This window comes from Lytechinus pictus, unplaced genomic scaffold, assembly GCF_037042905.1.
Source record: "Lytechinus pictus isolate F3 Inbred unplaced genomic scaffold, Lp3.0 scaffold_20, whole genome shotgun sequence".
Taxonomy (NCBI): Eukaryota; Metazoa; Echinodermata; class Echinoidea; order Temnopleuroida; family Toxopneustidae; genus Lytechinus; species Lytechinus pictus.
Genome location: NW_026974141.1, coordinates 14,109,930 through 14,129,699, shown reverse-complemented (window position 1 = coordinate 14,129,699; position 19,770 = coordinate 14,109,930). Strand labels below are relative to the sequence as shown.

At 40.1% G+C, this 19,770-nt stretch overlaps 1 pseudogene; it reads left to right on the top strand.

The window, feature by feature from the left end:
• The first annotated feature begins 12,217 nt into the window (after positions 1 to 12,217).
• Positions 12,218 to 12,977, top strand: LOC135157848 (uncharacterized; annotated as a pseudogene).
• The last annotated feature ends 6,793 nt before the right edge of the window (positions 12,978 to 19,770 follow it).

Genomic DNA, 19,770 nt, shown 5'->3' with positions numbered 1-19,770 from the left:
TAATATGAGAGATCAGCAACAAATTTTGGGAACAATACGTCAAAGATTGTCATCTCAAACCCTCAGAAGAACATTTTTACCTCTGGAGTTTAGACAGCGGATAACGCTTAATATGAGAGATCAGCAACAAATTTTGGGAACAATACGTCAAAGATTGTCATCTCAAACCCTCAGAAGAACATTTTTACCTCTGGAGTTTAGACAGTGGATAACGCTTAATATGAGAGATCAACAACAAATTTGGGGAACAATACGTCAAAGATTGTCATCTCAAACCCTCAGAAGAACATTTTTACCTCTGGAGTTTAGACAGCGGATAACGCTTAATATGAGAGATCAGCAACAAATTTTGGGAACAATACGTCAAAGATTGTCATCTCAAACCCTCAGAAGAACACGGTTTAATTTGTCAACACAACAGACAGAGTCAATGAACTCTGCTTTCAGAGTAACCTACCCAAAACATTCCACTACCTATCACAATGATCGGTACCATGCAAGCAAATCACAAGGGAATTCCACCTGCATTCAACAGTAGAACTAAAACGTTTAAGATTTCTGTAGAAATAGAAATCGTTATTCAAGAAGAAGGTCGAGCAGGCATCAAAGTAACATAATGGCCCGTATTCACATGCAGCTACAGGGACGCAATGTGAGCATGGATAGGCTCTATACGTCTACTAAACTCACAGGATGGCTCTTCAATCATGGCATACTAGGCGACATTTTAGTTTATGAAGAACAGTTACAAAGATGTGGGGAGGCAATGATCCTGTGCTGTACTGGTAATCATGAACTGTGCTGGAACCAGAGCCTACCATGCAAAGGAGGGTTCAAATTTCCATTTTTACCTCTGGAGTTTAGACAGCGGATAACGCTTAATATGAGAGATCAGCAACAAATTTTGGGAACAATACGTCAAAGATTGTCATCTCAAACCCTCAGAAGAACAAGGTTTAATTTGTCAACACAAAAGACAGAGTCAATGAACTCTGCTTTCAGAGTAACCTACCCAAAACATTCCACTACCTATCGCAATGAACGGTACCATGCAAGCAAATCACAAAGGAATTCCACCTGCATTCAAAACTAGAACTAGAACGTTAAAGGTTTCTGTAGAAATAGAAATCGTTATTCAAGAAGGTCGAGCAGGCATCAAAGTAACATACTGGCCCGTATTCTACTAAACTCACAGAATGGCTCTTCAATCATGGCATACTAGGCGACATTTTAGTTTATGAAGAACAGTTACAAAGATGTGGGGAAGCAATGATCCTGTGCTATACTGGTAATCATGAACTGTGCTGGAACCACAGCCTAGCATGTAACGGAGGGTTCAAATTTCCATTTTTACCTGTGGAGTTTAGACAGCGGATAACGCTTAATATGAGAGATCAGCAACAAATTTTGGAAACAATACGTCAAAGATTGTCATCTCAAACCCTCAGAAGAACACGGTTTAATTTGTCAACACAAAAGACAGAGTCAACTAACTCTGCTTTCAGAGTAACCTACCCAAAACATTCCACTACCTATCGCAATGAACGGTACCATGCAAGCAAATCACAAAGGAATTCCACCTGCATTCAAAACTAGAACTAGAACGTTTAAGATTTCTGTAGAAATAGAAATCATTATTCGAGAAGAAGGTCGAGCAGGCATCAAAGTAACATACTGGCACGTATTCACATGCAGCTGCAGGGATGCAATGTAAGCATGGATAAGCTGTATACGTCTACTAAACTCACAGAATGGCTCTTGAATCATGGCATATTAGGCAACATTTTAGTTTATGAAGAACAGTTACAAAGATGTGGGGAGGCAATGATCCTGTGCTATACTGGTAATCATGAACTGTGCTGGAACCAGAGCCTGGCATGCAAAGGAGGGTTCAACTTTCCATTTTTACCTCTGGAGTTTAGACAGCGGATACCGCTTAATATGAGAGATCAGCAACAAATTTTGGGAACAATACGTCAAAGATTGTCATCTCAAACCCTCAGAAGAACACGGTTTAATTTGTCAACACAACAGACAGAGTCAATGAACTCTGCTTTCAGAGTAACCTACCCAAAACATTCCATTACCTATCACAATGATCGGTACCATGCAAGCAAATCACAAAGGAATTCCACCTGCATTCAAAACTAGAACTAGAACGTTAAAGGTTTCTGTAGAAATAGAAATCGTTATTCAAGAAGGTCGAGCAGGCATCAAAGCAACATACTGGCCCGTATTCTCCTAAACTCACAGAATGGCTCTTCAATCATGGCATACTAGGCGACATTTTAGTTTATGAAGAACAGTTACAAAGATGTGGGGAAGCAATGATCCTGTGCTATACTGGTAATCATGAACTGTGCTGGAACCACAGCCTAGCATGTAACGGAGGGTTCAAATTTCCATTTTTACCTGTGGAGTTTAGACAGCGGATAACGCTTAATATGAGAGATCAGCAACAAATTTTGGAAACAATACGTCAAAGATTGTCATCTCAAACCCTCAGAAGAACACGGTTTAATTTGTCAACACAAAAGACAGAGTCAACTAACTCTGCTTTCAGAGTAACCTACCCAAAACATTCCACTACCTATCGCAATGAACGGTACCATGCAAGCAAATCACAAAGGAATTCCACCTGCATTCAAAACTAGAACTAGAACGTTTAAGATTTCTGTAGAAATAGAAATCATTATTCGAGAAGAAGGTCGAGCAGGCATCAAAGTAACATACTGGCACGTATTCACATGCAGCTGCAGGGATGCAATGTAAGCATGGATAAGCTGTATACGTCTACTAAACTCACAGAATGGCTCTTGAATCATGGCATATTAGGCAACATTTTAGTTTATGAAGAACAGTTACAAAGACGTGGGGAGGCAATGATCCTGTGCTATACTGGTAATCATGAACTGTGCTGGAACCAGAGCCTGGCATGCAAAGGAGGGTTCAACTTTCCATTTTTACCTCTGGAGTTTAGACAGCGGATACCGCTTAATATGAGAGATCAGCAACAGATTTTGGGAACAATACGTCAAAGATTGTCATCTCAAACCCTCAGAAGAACACGGTTTAATTTGTCAACACAACAGACAGAGTCAATGAACTCTGCTTTCAGAGTAACCTACCCAAAACATTCCATTACCTATCACAATGATCGGTACCATGCGAGCAAATCACAAAGGAATTCCACCTGCATTCAAAAGTAGAACTAGAACGTTTAAGATTTCTGTAGAAATAGAAATCATTATTTAAGAATGTCGAGCAGGCATCAAAGTAACATACTGGCCCGTATTCTACTAAACTCACAGAATGGCTCTTCAATCATGGCATACTAGGCAACATTTTAGTTTATGAAGAACAGTTACAAAGATGTGGGGGAGGCAATGATCCTGTGCTATACTGGTAATCATGAACTGTGCTGGAACCACAGCTTAGCATGTAAAGGAGGGTTCAAATTTCCATTTTTACCTCTGGAGTTTAGACAGCGGATAACGCTTAATATGAGAGATCAGCAACAAATTTTGGGTACAATACGTCAAAGATTGTCATCTCAAACCCTCAGAAGAACACGGTTTAATTTGTCAACACAAAATACAGAGTCAACTAACTCTGCTTTCAGAGTAACCTACCCAAAACATTCCACTACCTATCGCAATGAACGGTACCATGCAAGCAAATCACAAAGGAATTCCACCTGCATTCAAAACTAGAACTAGAACGTTTAAGATTTCTGTAGAAATAGAAATCATTATTCGAGAAGAAGGTCGAGCAGGCATCAAAGTAACATACTGACCCGTATTCACATGCAGCTACAGGGACGCAATGTGAGCATGGATAGGCTCTATACGTCTACTAAACTCACAGAATGGCTCTTCAATCATGGCATACTAGGCAACATTTTAGTTTATGAAGAACAGTTACAAAGATGTGGGGAGGCAATGATCCTGTGCTATACTGGTAATCATGAACTGTGCTGGAACCAGAGCCTACATGTAAAGGAGGGTTCAAATTTCCATTTTTACCTCTGGAGTTTAGACAGCGGATAACGCTTAATATGAGAGATCTCCAACAAATTTTGGGAACAATACGTCAAAGATTGTCATCTCAAACCCTCAGAAGAACATGGTTTAATTTGTCAACACAAAAGACAGAGTCAATGAACTCTGCTTGCAGAGTAACCTACCCAAAAATATTCCACTACCTATCACAATGATCGGAACCATTCAAGCAAACCACAAGGGAATTCCACCTGCATTCAAAAGAAGAACTAGAATGTTTAAGATTTCTGTAGAAATAGGAATTGTTATTCAAGAAGAAGGTCGAGCAGACATCAATGTAACATACTGGGCCGTATTCACATGCAGCTAAAGGGACGCAATGTGAGCATGAATAGGCTGTATACGTCTACTAAACTCACAGAATGGCTCTTCAATCATGGCATACTAGGCGACATTTTAGTTTATGAAGAACAGTTACAAAGATGTGAGGAGGCAATGATCCTGTGCTATACTGGTAATCATGAACTGTGCTGGAACCTGAGCCTAGCATGTAAAGGAGGGTTCAAATTTCCATTTTTACCTCTGGAGTTTAGACAGCGCATAACGCTTAATATGAGAGATCAGCAACAAATTCTGGGAACAATACGTCAAAGATTGTCATCTCAAACCCTCAGAAGAACACGGTTTAATTTGTCAACACAAAAGATAAGAGTCAATGAACTCTGCTTTCAGAGTAACCTATCACAATGATCGGTACCATGCAAGCAAATCACAAGGGAATTCCACCTGCATTCAAAAGAAGAACTAGAACGTTTAAGATTTCTGTAGAAATAGAAATCGTTATTCGAGAAGAAGGTCGGGTAGGCATCAAAGTAACATACTGGCCTGTTTTCTACTGAACTCACAGAATGGCTCTTCAATCATGGCATACTAGGCGACATTCTAGTTTATGAAGAACAGTTACAAAGATGTGGGGAGGCAATGATCCTGTGCTATACTGGTAATCATGAACTGTGCTGGAACAAGAGGCTAGCGTGTAAAGGAGGGTTCCAATTTCCATTTTTACCTCTGGAGTTTAGACAGCGGATAACGCTTAATATGAGAGATCAACAACAAATTTTGGGAACAATACGTCAAAGATTATCATCTCAAACCCTCAAAAGAACAGTTTAATTTGTCAACACAAAAGACAGAGTCAATGAACTCTGCTTGCAGAGTAACCTACCCAAAAATATTCCACTACCTATCACAATGATCGGTACCATGCAAGCAAATCACAAGGGAATTCCACCTGCATTCAAAAGTAGAACTAGAGTGTTTAAGATTTCTGTAGAAATAGAAATTGTTATTCAAGAAGAAGGTCGAGCAGGCATCAAAGTAACATACTGGCCCGTGTTCACATGCAGCTAAAGGGACGCAATGTGTGCATGGATAGGCTCTATACGTCTACTAAACTCACAGAATGGCTCTTCAATCATGGCATACTAGGGGACATTTTAGTTTATGAAGAACAGTTACAAAGATGTGGGGAGGCAATGATCCTGTGCTATACTGGTAATCATGAACTGTGCTGGAACAAGAGGCTAGCGTGTAAAGGAGGGTTCAAATGTCCATTTTTACCTTTGGAGTTTAGACAGCGGATAACGCTTAATATGAGAGATCAGCAACAAATTTTGGGAACAATACGTCAAAGATTGTCATCTCAAACCCTCAGAAGAACACGGTTTAATTTGTCAACACAAAAGAAAGAATCAATGAACTCTGCTTTCAGAGTAACCTACCCAAAACATTCCACTACCTATCACAATGATCGGTACCAGGCTCATGTATCATTGTACGTATCCTGTTAACTGTGTATAAGCATACGAATACTTGCCATCAAAGTTGTGTTAAATATCATGTCTGTGCCATTGCATAAAACTTTCCGCTTTTTCTTTTTTTATTATTATCATTAATGTTTTTTTTTTTTGGTTCTAATGATGTTATGATTATTTGTAAATAGTTTAATTATGTTTGATTTGTTATTTTTGTTTATACTTGGTCTGTGTTGACCCAATAAAACATATAAATACAAAAAAAATGATCGGTACCCTGCAAGCAAATCACAAGGGAATTCCACCTGCATTCAAAAGTAGAACTAAAACGTTTAGGATTTCTGTAGAAATAGAAATCGTTATTCGAGAAGAAGGTCGAGCAGGCATCAAAGTAACATACTGGCCCGTATTCACAAAAGAAGTTTAAACCCCCCCCTTGGGTTTAAACCCCCTCCTGGTTTTTTGAAACCATGGTTTAAATCCCCCTGGGGTTTAAACCCCCTCTATGATTCACAAACAATGGTTTCTTAAAACCATGATTTAAACCACAGTCTAAAATTAGACTGCGATTTAAACCATGGGTTTTTTCCTACTAAGCATGCTCAGTAGATCAGATGCTGTCTGCTACATCCAAAATGGAGGAGGCTAGGTGTGTTTAATATAGCTGGAAGGGAAAGAGCCAAGGGAAATTGGCAAACAGCCGAGAGAAACCTCCTCCTCGAACTAATAACAGAGAGAAAGGAAACTCTTCTTTGTAGGAAGACAGATTACGTCAGCAAGAAACAGCTGCATGGGATGAGTTGGCAACAAAATTCCACTCAAAATATGGTGCAAAATGGAGCACTCATCAGATCAAGGCTCAGTGGAAGAAGATGAGGCAGTAGATGGCAGGTTCAAATCCCACTGGTTCCAGTTTTTTCTGACTTATGATTTTCATTACAGATCGAGCATGCGATCTTAAACAAATAGGAGTAATGCCGAAAAAATACAAATTATAATTTCCTCCTATTAAAGCCTCTTCAGATCTGAACTGAGTTCAGAAGTGCATGAACGTCTTGCTGAGGGACATATCTCTGACGCTATCAATGACACTTTAAGTTGGGCAGGAATGTTTCATGCTCATCCAGTCACTCTAAACGATGCTATCCAAGCTGGTTTGATGACAGAGTCCTTGGCAAGGATGAAGAGACATTATATTAAGACTGAGAAGCTGTCTTCTACAGAGTGCCTGTCGATTCCATTGACTGAAGCGTTAAGTGGGTACATCAAGTCTAACAAAGTGAAAGGAGGACAAATGAAAAGAACACTTCCAGAAGAGAGAAATTGTTATCAAGGCCCTTGAGGAAGCCAGGATGCAGGTCCCACTCATCAAGATGAAGGTTCCTCAAGTCCAACAATCTCCTACACTTACACAGGAGGCAGGTTCCTTTCGGAATGAGCCAGATGACGCTGAAGAAAGCCATGCCGCTTCTGATGTCAACGAGTCTGTAGATGAGGAAATGGCTGAGCCAGTGGAGACCGAGAATGACCTTCCAGAGGTGGAGATAGTGCATCAAGATGAGAAGGCAGAAGATGACAAATCCCAGCAAGTACAAGTTACAGTAAAGAAAGGGAAGAACAAAGTTGGGACAATGAAGGTTAAAGACAGTCATTGTAGTCACAGAGAACTTTTATCATATGCATGTCCAGGAAGAGCAAGGAAACATTCAAACCAGTAGTAGAATTCTACAGTCATAAAAGCAAGATCAGCAACCAAAACCTATTCATAAATATTAAGACACCATAACAAGTTTGTAACATAACTGGACGAACATACGAATGGCAGTATGGCCCTGAGAGAGCAAGCTAAAAGAGAGATGTACGCAGAGAATATTCTGTCCTATACAAAGAATTGGAGAGTGACCAAGAAAAGTTTTATGGATACTTCCGGATGAACATGGCACAATTCCGTGAGCTGCATGGATTGGTCAAGCATGATATCCAGAAGATAACAACAACATTCCGAGTCCCAATTTCGCCCCAACGAGAGAGGCTGGCCATCTGTTTGAGGTAAACACGAGCATAATCGTAACATTTTTATCGTTTTAAATTGTAATGAAAACGTTCAAAACAAATTTGATCGGGGCGGCCCTGTGATAGTGCACTAGCTATTCATTGATGCACAGTGGCGTACGCAAGATTTTGGAAAGGGGGGGGGGGAGGTCAAGCTGAGAGAAACGTTGGCAACCAAAACAAAAAAATAGGTTGTTTCTTAACCCCCCCAAAAAAAAATCGACAAGCAAAAGAAAAAAGGGTCTTCAACACTTTTTGCAGGGGGTTGTTTTCTTAGGGGGCGGGGAGTTGGGTATAAAAATATTTAAGGGGGTTTAACACCTATAACCACGTACCCCCCTCCCCCTGCGTACAAGGTAGACATGTCATTCACACACCATGAAAGAAATGAAATTATGATTTCATGTAATAATGAAATATTGATGACGTGAATTACTTTTTTTCTTTGCACAATATATTGCTTAACTTTGAAATTCAATAAATTCGCTATTTGTTATCTGATTTTGATAAAAAAGTCTAATTTCTGCTCTGTAAATCTTACTCTATTCATTTTCAGCCCGGAGTAACCATAGGTTCCCACTGTTAAATTATTAAAGGTGTGAAAATGTTGATCTGTATTATGAATATTGTCTACATCTCAGGTGCAGGAAGGGTATATGCCCCAACCAACGTCCAACTACCCTGACCAGTATACAGAGTACCAATCAAGACCATCATTCTATGAACCCCAAACCCGGTACTCGCCCCGGTATGCTGGTTACACTGGCAGTAATGGACCGACGCTCCATCAAATAGTAGACCAGCAGAACATGATACTCCGGAACCAAGCTCATATTATCAAGGAGATGGCATCCATTAAAGATGAAGTTCGAGCGCTGTCTCGAAACGGTGCTAAAAAGGAGCCCACATTTCACAATATCGGAGATGATGCCATCCATCTCCATTGGCTCAGACGAGCATAACCTTCTAATGTCGAAGGCCCAATATCTTCGCGCGTACGATTCTTCAAGTTGCACAAAAGATTTAGTTTTAAATCTCATGTCACTACATTTCACCAGAGAGCAATTGCAAAACAGTAGCTTTAATGGATCCGCTCATGGAAAGGAAGCCCTTCGATAAAATTATACTTTTAAGGCAATTATAGCCCAGGCCAAGAACCAATTTCCGGGTCTGTGTACATCAGAGAAAGAACAAAAAGAACTGAGGGACGCTGTAAATGGCAAGTGTCGGAAGTGTAAATAAATTTGAAGTAAATGGAAAAAGGAAATGAAAAGAAATCAAACAAATTCGGATATAAAATTAATTACATTTTTATGGGGTTATTTTTACAACACACACAAAAAAATTGAACAATTGATTATGCAAGATACTGAGCTTTTGACATTTTCTTTGGCAGCATCCAGGGAGCAATACAAATTTTGATATTTAATAATGATGATAATAATATTTGTTTAGCGCAAAAACTGCAATGTGTATTACACTGTATATTCTATTTCATAATACAATACAAAATAACGAAAAAGTAAGTCAATTGCAAAGTGTGCGATTTAGTCACTTCTATTGTTTTGCTCATATTCATTTACTGGCATACATTGTAACATGACTTTTTATCATCCATGCATGTACATTATTAAAATAGATTTGTGGTTATATTTGGCCCATTTATGCTTATTGCAGGTCTGCCAACAATTGGGAAAAAAAGAGAGTCCCAATCGCTCTATGCAGTCGGGTTTGTCTCCTTCATTTTTTTTTATTAAGACATGTTTAGCATTGTTTTTTATTATAACATTCAGAAATTTCTGTTGTTGAAAAGCTATTTTAGGCCCACTCTTTCAGCCATACACACACCCATAATAAATTTTAGCGGTGTTTAATCGCTCAAATGATTTACAGTCGCAATTTGCACATTTTGTCGGGCGGTAGTCGCACGGAGCGGCAGTTCTTATAGCGGCTGTGATAAGTACTTGCGGTCACGTAGATGAAACGAAACCGCTCACAAAGGTGCCGCGGGTAAGATTAGCGGCGCTCCGAATAAGCGGCCGCCTGTTTGAACTGCCGCAATGTTTACAAAATAGAATCCCTCGGGAAGTTACCGCGCATCAGAGGCGTGGGAAAGTAGCATTTACATGCATTCAGCATGAGTTAGTGAGATAATATAATCATTTTGAGTTGTGGTTTTGTTGAGAACACTTGTCCTGTGTGAATCAACCCAATTTTAATTCGTCTGTTTCGCAGTAGGCCTAACAACTTCAACTTTTTAGAAGCGGAACTTCGCTTTTTGATCCAACTCTGTTTTGCGGTGCAAGAACTTCGGGACGGATTCGATAATTGTGCCAATCTTGGAAATTTAAGTGGTCTTATAACTTTAATTCGTCTGTTTCCCAGTAGGCCTAACAACTTTAAGTGGTCTATAACTGTGTATCGTCTCCTTCCTTCGTCATGCCGAAAGCAAAGAAGAAGTCGGTGACTGCCCGGTCGGCGCCAGTGGAGAGGCCAGTAACAAGAGCTAGCAGTCAAGGAGAGAATCAGCAGGTGGAGGAAGTGGCAGGTCCATCGATTGGCGCATTAGGTGAGTCGATTAGCACGGCTCCTTGGCCTACTGTTGAGATTTGTGATGATGGTGGAGTTGACATATTGCAAAATGAAGGGCCAACCCCTTCGATGCTTGCAGTGCCAAGGGAGGCTCTAGGGTCCGCGATCCCTTTATCGGTGCGGGAAAAAATTTGGAAGTCTGAGTTTCTAGACCTAGGGCTTTTGTTGAAAAACGCCCCCACTCCGCAAATGGAGCAATCAATGATTTTCACAATTTCAGGTGGCAGTATGCAGCTGCAACCGCAGCGTAAAGTCCCACGTATCACGTCCATTGAACAGTGGACAAGTGCTTTTCTTGTTTTTGGGGCCGTTTACACGGAAAAGCATCAGTCGCGGGCTGGTGAAATGTTCAAGTACATGGACATAATCCGGACTGCTTCCCGTTTCGAGGGTTATGGCTGGCATACGTACGACATACAATTTCGTTTACGACAAGAAAGAGAACCAACAAGATCTTGGGCCCTAATTGATAGTGAGCTATGGCTCATAACAGCAGCTGCCCCCTACAGAAACAAAGGTCCAGCGGGGGGTTATCGGGACAATTTTCCCTCTTACTTCCAATCCAGTGGAGGCGGCCAGTCTGCCAACACAAAGCAAGGAATGGACAGGGCATACAATAGGCAAAAAGGGCAAGGTGTCTGCTACGTGTTCAACCGCAAGGGTAAATGTTCCCGCCCATATTGCAAGTACACACATGAATGTACACAGTGTGGGCAGTCATCCCACGGGGCAGCCCAATGTTCAAAGGGAAAAATCGGAACTCCGAGCGCTAGCTCAAACTCCAATTAGGTTACAAGGAATGTTGCGATTTCTGCGCACATACAGTAATGGTGAGGATGGAGAGTATTTAGAGAACGGTTTTAGACAAGGCTTTTGGTTAGGGTATACGGGCAGAAGGGTAGTCCAGCGAATAGGGCATGGCGCATGCATGGGGAAGGCCGACATATAATCGGCCTTCCGCCTGCTGCCTGTCCACCCGGATGATTTTTATGTTCTGCCCCGTTGGAGCTGGGCAGGGATTTATGTCTGTCAGGCCCCATTTCTTTTGCGCCTTCTTTTGCCATTTTGACGGATCAAATGTGACCCGTCGGGAGTTTACAGCGGTTCTCCAGCAATGCCTGTCTTCCTTGGAGATGCCAATATCTCGATTTTCATCCCACTCGTTTAGAATAGGTGCCGCCACTTCGGCGGCGATGGCAGGTTTTGCGTCTGAAGCAATCCAAATGATGTGTAGATGGTCTCCGGACACTCATAAGCGTTATATTCGCATCAATTTGGCGGGTATGCTATATATATTTCGGAAAGGGTCACTATCCGTTTACGTTGCTTGGTTTTGTTTGTTCTCATTACTTAATTTGTAGTTCCTTGTTAGGTGTTGTTGGAATGCGGTGTTTTTACAGTGATCTGTTCGATTTATGTATTTGATTTTTATTTATCTATTTTTTGTTTTATTTATTAGTATTTTCTTGTCCAGAGATTACTATATCGGAGATTTAGGGTTAGTGTAGTTTAAATTCATCTAAAATCATGCCATTTGTATACCGTACGTACACAAGAGTACAATCACTGATGTAGTAGTAATCACATATTCCACTTTCATTCTAAGTCCCCCACACATCTCTATAAGGATATATGATGCATTGACAGTCGTAAACTAGGTGGGAATGAAATAAAGGTATCCGTATATTATATTACCAATTGAATTGGTACATAATTACACTGTGAGACGCCAAGAGCTTTGCAGTTATCAAAGTATAATTATACCAGTAGGGGAATACATATGAATATACTGTTTAAAACATACAAGTAGTTGAACTAGTTACTGCCGGAAGTTTTGTATGTGTTTTTCACTGGCAGGTCAACGTCGGAAACTCACATTGGTGATTCTCGGGGACTCCATCATTTACTGGTCTGCTGTCTATGCAACTCGCCATAATTATCAATCTTTGGGGCTTAGACGCTGGCGTTGTGTGGCGTGGGATCCAAGGCCTCAAATTACATCAGGTTTAGAGCAACATATACGGGGGCCAGTTTTGATTCGGCGTCCCATGTTATCATCCATGTTGGCACGAATGACATTGGGGGCTTATGGAAGAGGAAGCTTCAGGAGAAAATTGGTAAAGTGCTAAGGCGAGTGCAGTCCCTCCTACCTTCAGTTAACGTGGGGTGGTCATGTATCTTACCTCGGGCAACATATGCTGACTTTTGCCCCGATGACCAGCCCGCCATTGACAGGAAAAGGAGGAGTGCGAACAGATGTGCCAGGTCCGTGTGCCGCCATTTGATGGGGTTTGTTCTGGAGCATGAAGGAATCAGATACGACGACCGCCAGCTGTTTCGCCCGGATGGAGTTTACCTATCGGAGGAGGGCATTTTGGTTTTCCTTGAAAGCCTACGTAATGGCCTTATGGACGTCATTTAGTCAGGGCATGGTTAATTGCTCTTAACACGTTTAGGTGTTCTTAATATTTAGGTTTAGCTTATTCAGGTTTACCTCATTTTCTTACTGCTACATGAGTCGATGTTTGTTAATGATTATTATTTTTATTATTTAATCATTATTATATATGGATATATATGCATACATAAATATTTTTTTTTATGTTTCTTTCTCTCGATGCTAGTGTGGTAAACCATGAGTAGTTCTTTCCATTTTCATCATGACATTTTGTTTGATTGATTTATTCAGTTGTTAGAATTTTCTCTCGCACAATTACAACCATAGATAATGTTGTTTTTCTGTAGCTAAGACGTTAGATGTTGGTACATCCTTAAGCTTGTATTACTTAGACTCAACCATGTATTCCTCTTCAATGCACGAATACACAAAAATGTCCCCCTTTCCTCTTTTCCTTCTGTTATATATATCGTAGTAACATGCTCAAGCCCATTTCATCTGCCATAACGCGCTTCACGGGATTCTCACAGTCACAATAATATTTCATTGACGAAGCGATATGCACAGTGGCGGCGGGCATTGCCCGTGTGGCGGAAAATTGTACAATTTTTGAGCCCCTGTGCCTATCTTACGTAACTTTGGCCGGCTTCACCATGTAAAGCTCAGCAGGAAGGTGTATTGTTTTCAATTATTTGAGATTGGATGTATTGGCCATTGCGTCTTAATTATGCCCCATTTATTTCATGTTGTGCCCTTGATTGTTTCCTCGTCCATATAGGTTCAACCCTATCATGTGGAGAGGAATTTTGTTCGGGCAGTGTTTATTAATGTTGTGCCCTTTGAATGTTTCCTCGTCTGTAGAGGTGGGCACCCTATGCAGAGAGGAATTGGTGGCGTCATTATGCACCCCGGGTAGGGATGTGCGGAAGCGTGGGGGCGGACGCTTTAGTAAATTGTGATTGAATTATCGGATAAAATATACCCGGGTCCTTCCAAGTAGTTATGCTGAAGCCGTCCTCTTTAATTAAGTGGTATACCCATTTTATGAAGTTATAACATTGAACTTATGATGGTGATTTACAGATTTAAGAATCGTACTAATATGTATTCAAATTATATTAGTATAAAATCATCTCGCAACCAAGTTATTCATGTTGTAATCGTCAAGATTATTAAGCCTATTCACATAATGTATTATGTATTATGCATGAGATTAAAAACCACAACCAATGGCACATCTTAGTTTCTTGTGATTGTGTGAAGTGTGAGTGTAATAAATTTTAGCGGTGTTTAATCGCTCAAATGATTTACAGTCGCAATTTGCACATTTTGTCGGGCGGTAGTCGCACGGAGCGGCAGTTCTTATAGCGGCTGTGATAAGTACTTGCGGTCACGTAGATGAAACGAAACCGCTCACAAAGGTGCCGCGGGTAAGATTAGCGGCGCTCCGAATAAGCGGCCGCCTGTTTGAACTGCCGCAATGTTTACAAAATAGAATCCCTCGGGAAGTTACCGCGCATCAGAGGCGTGGGAAAGTAGCATTTACATGCATTCAGCATGAGTTAGTGAGATAATATAATCATTTTGAGTTGTGGTTTTGTTGAGAACACTTGTCCTGTGTGAATCAACCCAATTTTAATTCCCTCCTCCTCCCCTGCTAGACCACCTGTAATACGTACGTTACCATAATTAAATGTCATAATCAGGGGTCCAGTAATGAATCGGCGGGAAAATTGAAATTGTCTGTAGTTTTATAGTCTTAAGGGCGCTACGCCTTCAAATTGAGTACCCATGGAAAACATTCAAATAAGCTATTATCATGCATGTGCATTTGCTGGTGCCTCAGACTGTAATTAGTATTGTTTAGTTGTCGAAGCTTTGCTTGGCAGTAAGGGGCTTTTCTCCTCCTTCGACCATGGAGGTTTTCACCCTTACCTGAGGTTCGTAGCACTTTGCACTCGAGCAGGGGGTGCATTTATATTACCCCTGCCCGGTTATTTAGGGTACGTGTTCAAGTTCAGGGGGCTCTCGATCCCACTAATATAGTTGTATATATTAATTGCTAGAATGCTTTCAGCAGTTGGTTTAAGAGTTGGGATGTTGATATAGCTGTTCTATCCGAACATACATTGCACATCATTTGTTTGATAAATTGTACAATTTTTGAGCCCCTGTGCCTATCTTACGTAACTTTGGCCGGCTTCACCATGTAAAGCTCAGCAGGAAGGTGTATTGTTTTCAATTATTTGAGATTGGATGTATTGGCCATTGCGTCTTAATTATGCCCCATTTATTTCATGTTGTGCCCTTGATTGTTTCCTCGTCCATATAGGTTCAACCCTATCATGTGGAGAGGAATTTTGTTCGGGCAGTGTTTATTAATGTTGTGCCCTTTGAATGTTTCCTCGTCTGTAGAGGTGGGCACCCTATGCAGAGAGGAATTGGTGGCGTCATTATGCACCCCGGGTAGGGATGTGCGGATGCGTGGGGGCGGACGCTTTAGTAAATTGTGATTGAATTATCGGATAAAATATACCCGGGTCCTTCCAAGTAGTTATGCTGAAGCCGTCCTCTTTAATTAAGTGGTATACCCATTTTATGAAGTTATAACATTGAACTTATGATGGTGATTTACAGATTTAAGAATCGTACTAATATGTATTCAAATTATATTAGTATAAAATCATCTCGCAACCAAGTTATTCATGTTGTAATCGTCAAGATTATTAAGCCTATTCACATAATGTATTATGTATTATGCATGAGATTAAAAACCACAACCAATGGCACATCTTAGTTTCTTGTGATTGTGTGAAGTGTGAGTGTAAATAGAATGGGCTGATTTATTTTTTATCTGAAAAATGGGGAAACAGAGTGTTTCTATTTTCGGTTGATGAAAAATAAAAAAAATGGGTGACTTCCGGAAAAGAGGTGTATTTGGCGGACCTGTTATTGTGTTGTTTTTAAGTATAAAAAATAATAACCTTGACTTGAACGTGGGTCAGAGTAGTAGAGGAGATAGAAAATTCGCAGAAAATTTTGTCCTGCCCTTCATTTCTCAGGATCATGCTAGTCTGCAGGCGCAGACCCTGATTAACAAGTTAACAAGTGAAGAGAGCCATGCCGCTTCTGATGTCAACGAGTCTGTACATGAGGAAATGGCTGAGCCGGTGGCGACCGAGAATTACGTTCCAGAGGTGGAGATATTGCATCAAAATAAGAAGGCAGAAGATGACAAATCCCAGCAAGTCCAAGTTACAGTTAAGACAGGAGACCACTGGGACAGTGAAGATTATTAAAGACAGTCATTGTAGTCTCAGAGAACTTTTACCATGTGCATGGCCAGGAAAAGCAAGGAAACATTCAAACCAGTAGTAGAATTCTACAGCCATAAAAGCAAGATCAGCAACCAAAAACTATTCATAAATATTAAGACACCATAACAAGTTTGTAACATAACTGGACGAACATACGAATGGCAGTATGGCCCTGAGAGAGGAAGCTAAAAGAGAGATGTACGCAGAGAATATTCTGTCCTATACAAAGAATTGGAGAGTGACCAAGAAAAGTTTTACGGATACTTCCGGATGAACATGGCACAATTCCGTGAGCTGCATGGATTGGTCAAGCATGATGTCCAGAAGATAACAACAACATTCCGAGTCCAAATTTCGCCACGAGAGAGGCTGGCCATCTGTTTGAGGTAAACACGAGCATAATCATAAAATTTTCATTGCTTCAAATTGTAATGAAAACGTTCAAAACAAATTTGTTCAGGGCGGCCCTGTGATAGTGCACTATAGCTATTCATTGATGCACAGTGGCGTACGCAAGATTTTGGAAGGGGGGGGGGTCAAGCTGAACGTTGACAACCAAAACAAAATAATAGGTCGTTTCATACCCCCCAAAAAAAAATTGACAAGCAATCGACATGCTGGTTACACTGGCATTAATGGACCGATGCTCCATCAAATAGTAGACCAGCAGAACATGATACTCCGGAACCAAGCTCATATTATCAAGGAGATGGCATCCATTAAAGATGAAGTTGGAGCGCTGTCTCGAAACGGTGCTAAAAAGGAGCCCACATTTCACAATATCGGAGATGATGCCATCCATCTCCATTGGCTCAGACGAGCATAACCTTCTAATGTTGAAGGCCCAATATCTTCGCGCGTACGATTCTTCAAGTTGCACAAAAGATTTAGTTTTAAATCTCATGTCACTACATTTCACCAGAGAGCAATTGCAAAACAGTAGCTTTAATGGATCCGCTCATGGAAAGGAAGCCCTTCGATAAAATTATACTTTTAAGGCAATTATAGCCCAGGCCAAGAACCAATTTCCGGGTCTGTGTACATCAGAGAAAGAACAAAAATAACTGAGGGACGCTGTAAATGGCAAGTGTCGGAAGTGTTAATAAATTTGATGTAAATGGAAAAAGAAAATGAAAAAAAATCAAACAAACTCGGATATAAAATGAATTACATTTTTTATGGGGGTATTTTTAACACACACACAAAAATTGAACAACTGATTATGCAAGATACTGAGCTTTTGACATTTTCTTTGGCAGCATCCAGGGAGCAATCAAAATTTTGATATTTAATAATGATGATAATAATATTTGTTTAGCGCAAAAACTACAATGTGTATTACATTACACTGTATATTCTATTTCATAATACAATACAAAATAACGAAAAAGTGAGTCAATTGCAAAGTGTGCGATTTAGTCACTTATATTGTTTTGCTCATATTCATTTACTGGCATACATTGTAACATGACTTTTTATCATCCATGCATGTACATTATTAAAATAGATTTGTGGTTATATTTGGCCCATTTATGCTTATTGCAGGTCTGCCAACAATTGGGAAAAAAAGAGAGTCCTAATCGCTCTATGCAGTCAAGTTTGTCTCCTTCATTTTTTTTAAATTAAGACATGTTTAGCATTGTTTTTTATTATAACATTCAGAAATTTATGTTGTTGAAAAGCTATATTAGGCCCACTCTTTCAGCCAAACACACACATTTTTTTAAAAATTAAGACATGTTTAGCATTGTTATATTATAACATTCAGAAATTTATGTTGTTGAAAAGCTTTATTAGGCCCACTCTTTCAGCCATACACACACCCATAAATAGAAAGGGCTGATTTATTTTTTATCTGAAAAATGGGGAAACAGAGTGTTTCTATTTTCGGTTGATGAAAAATATAAGAAAAGGGTGACTTCCGGAAAAGAGGTGTAGTTGGCGGACCTGTTATTGTGTTGTTTTTATAAAAGTATAAAAAATAATAACCTTGACTTGAACGTGGGTCAGAGTAGTAGAGGAGATAGAAAATTCGCAGAAAATTTTGTCCTGCCCTTCATTTCTCAGGATCATGCTAGTCTGCAGGCGCAGACCCTGATTAACAAATTAACAAGTGAAGAGAGCCATGCCGCTTCTGATGTCAACGAGTCTGTACATGAGGAAATGGCTGAGCCGGTGGCGACCGAGAATTACGTTCCAGAGGTGGAGATATTGCATCAAAATAAGAAGGCAGAAGATGACAAATCCCAGCAAGTCCAAGTTACAGTTAAGACAGGAGACCACTGGGACAGTGAAGATTAAGACAGTCATTGTAGTCTCAGAGAACTTTTACCATGTGCATGGCCAGGAAAAGCAAGGAAACATTCAAACCAGTAGTAGAATTCTACAGCCATAAAAGCAAGATCAGCACCCAAAAACTATTCATAAATATTAAGACACCATAAAAAATTGTAAACATAACTGGACCAACATACGAAGGGCAGTATGGCCGTGAGAGAGGAAGCTAAAAGAGAGATGTACGCAGAGAATATTCTGTCCTATACAAAGAATTGGAGAGTGACCAAGAAAAGTTTTACGGATACTTCCGGATGAACATGGCACAATTACGTGAGCTGCATGGATTGGTCAAGCATGATGTCCAGAAGATAACAACAACATTCCGAGTCCCAATTTCGCCTCGAGAGAGGCTGGCCATCTGTTTGAGGTAAACACGAGCAGAATCATAACATCTTTATCGTTTTGGCCGGAGCTTTTAATATTTTTAGTTTGTTTGGTATATATTTCAAAGGATTGCATACCGTGTTAAAAGAGATAATAAAGTATTATGAGGGGGGGTCGGGTATCCGGATACACTTAAAATTTTTGAAGCCTTCTTTTTCATTTTTCGATTACACTTAAAATATTAATTCATTAGTTGTAGATCTAGATTTAATCATCTTCTATTTTATTCTCTATAATATTTTGTAATATTTTGTACTAAAAATTGATAAAACTTCGTTTGTAGTAAATTTGTCCAAATGCTTTTCTAAAATTGATCGTCCGGACACAAAACAACTCGGTAAAACTCAACTTGGTAAAACTTGACTCTCTAGGATCCACAGAAATCTGCATGTATTAGTCTTGGGGACCCGACTTACATGTATACCACGGTCACATTTGCTCTACGGCGGCTGTACGGCGAGTCGAAACAGCAGTTTTATTCATTTTTACTAAAACCACCTATATGTAACTGGTACAAACAAATGTTAAAACGGCCATTTTCGACTCGCCGTACGGCCGCCGTAGAACAAATGTGACCAAGGTATTAAAAAGGGATAAAATCACATAATTTATAGAACCTGGTTTTAAATATTGCTTCAAATTAGAAAAACATTTCGATTAATTGTTGATGGAATAACAAGACCTCATACCATGACCTCCCATTTTCCAATCCAATCCAAAGGTCATTAGATATAGCGCCTTTTCCTTTCAGTTACAAAGCGCTTGCGCACACACTACTACTCCATGTTTTGGCCACTAAAACAATAATCAAACACCTCAGGATGGTCAGCTTTAGTCCATGCAATTCATTGTCCTTTTTAGCAAAATTTTGGGGG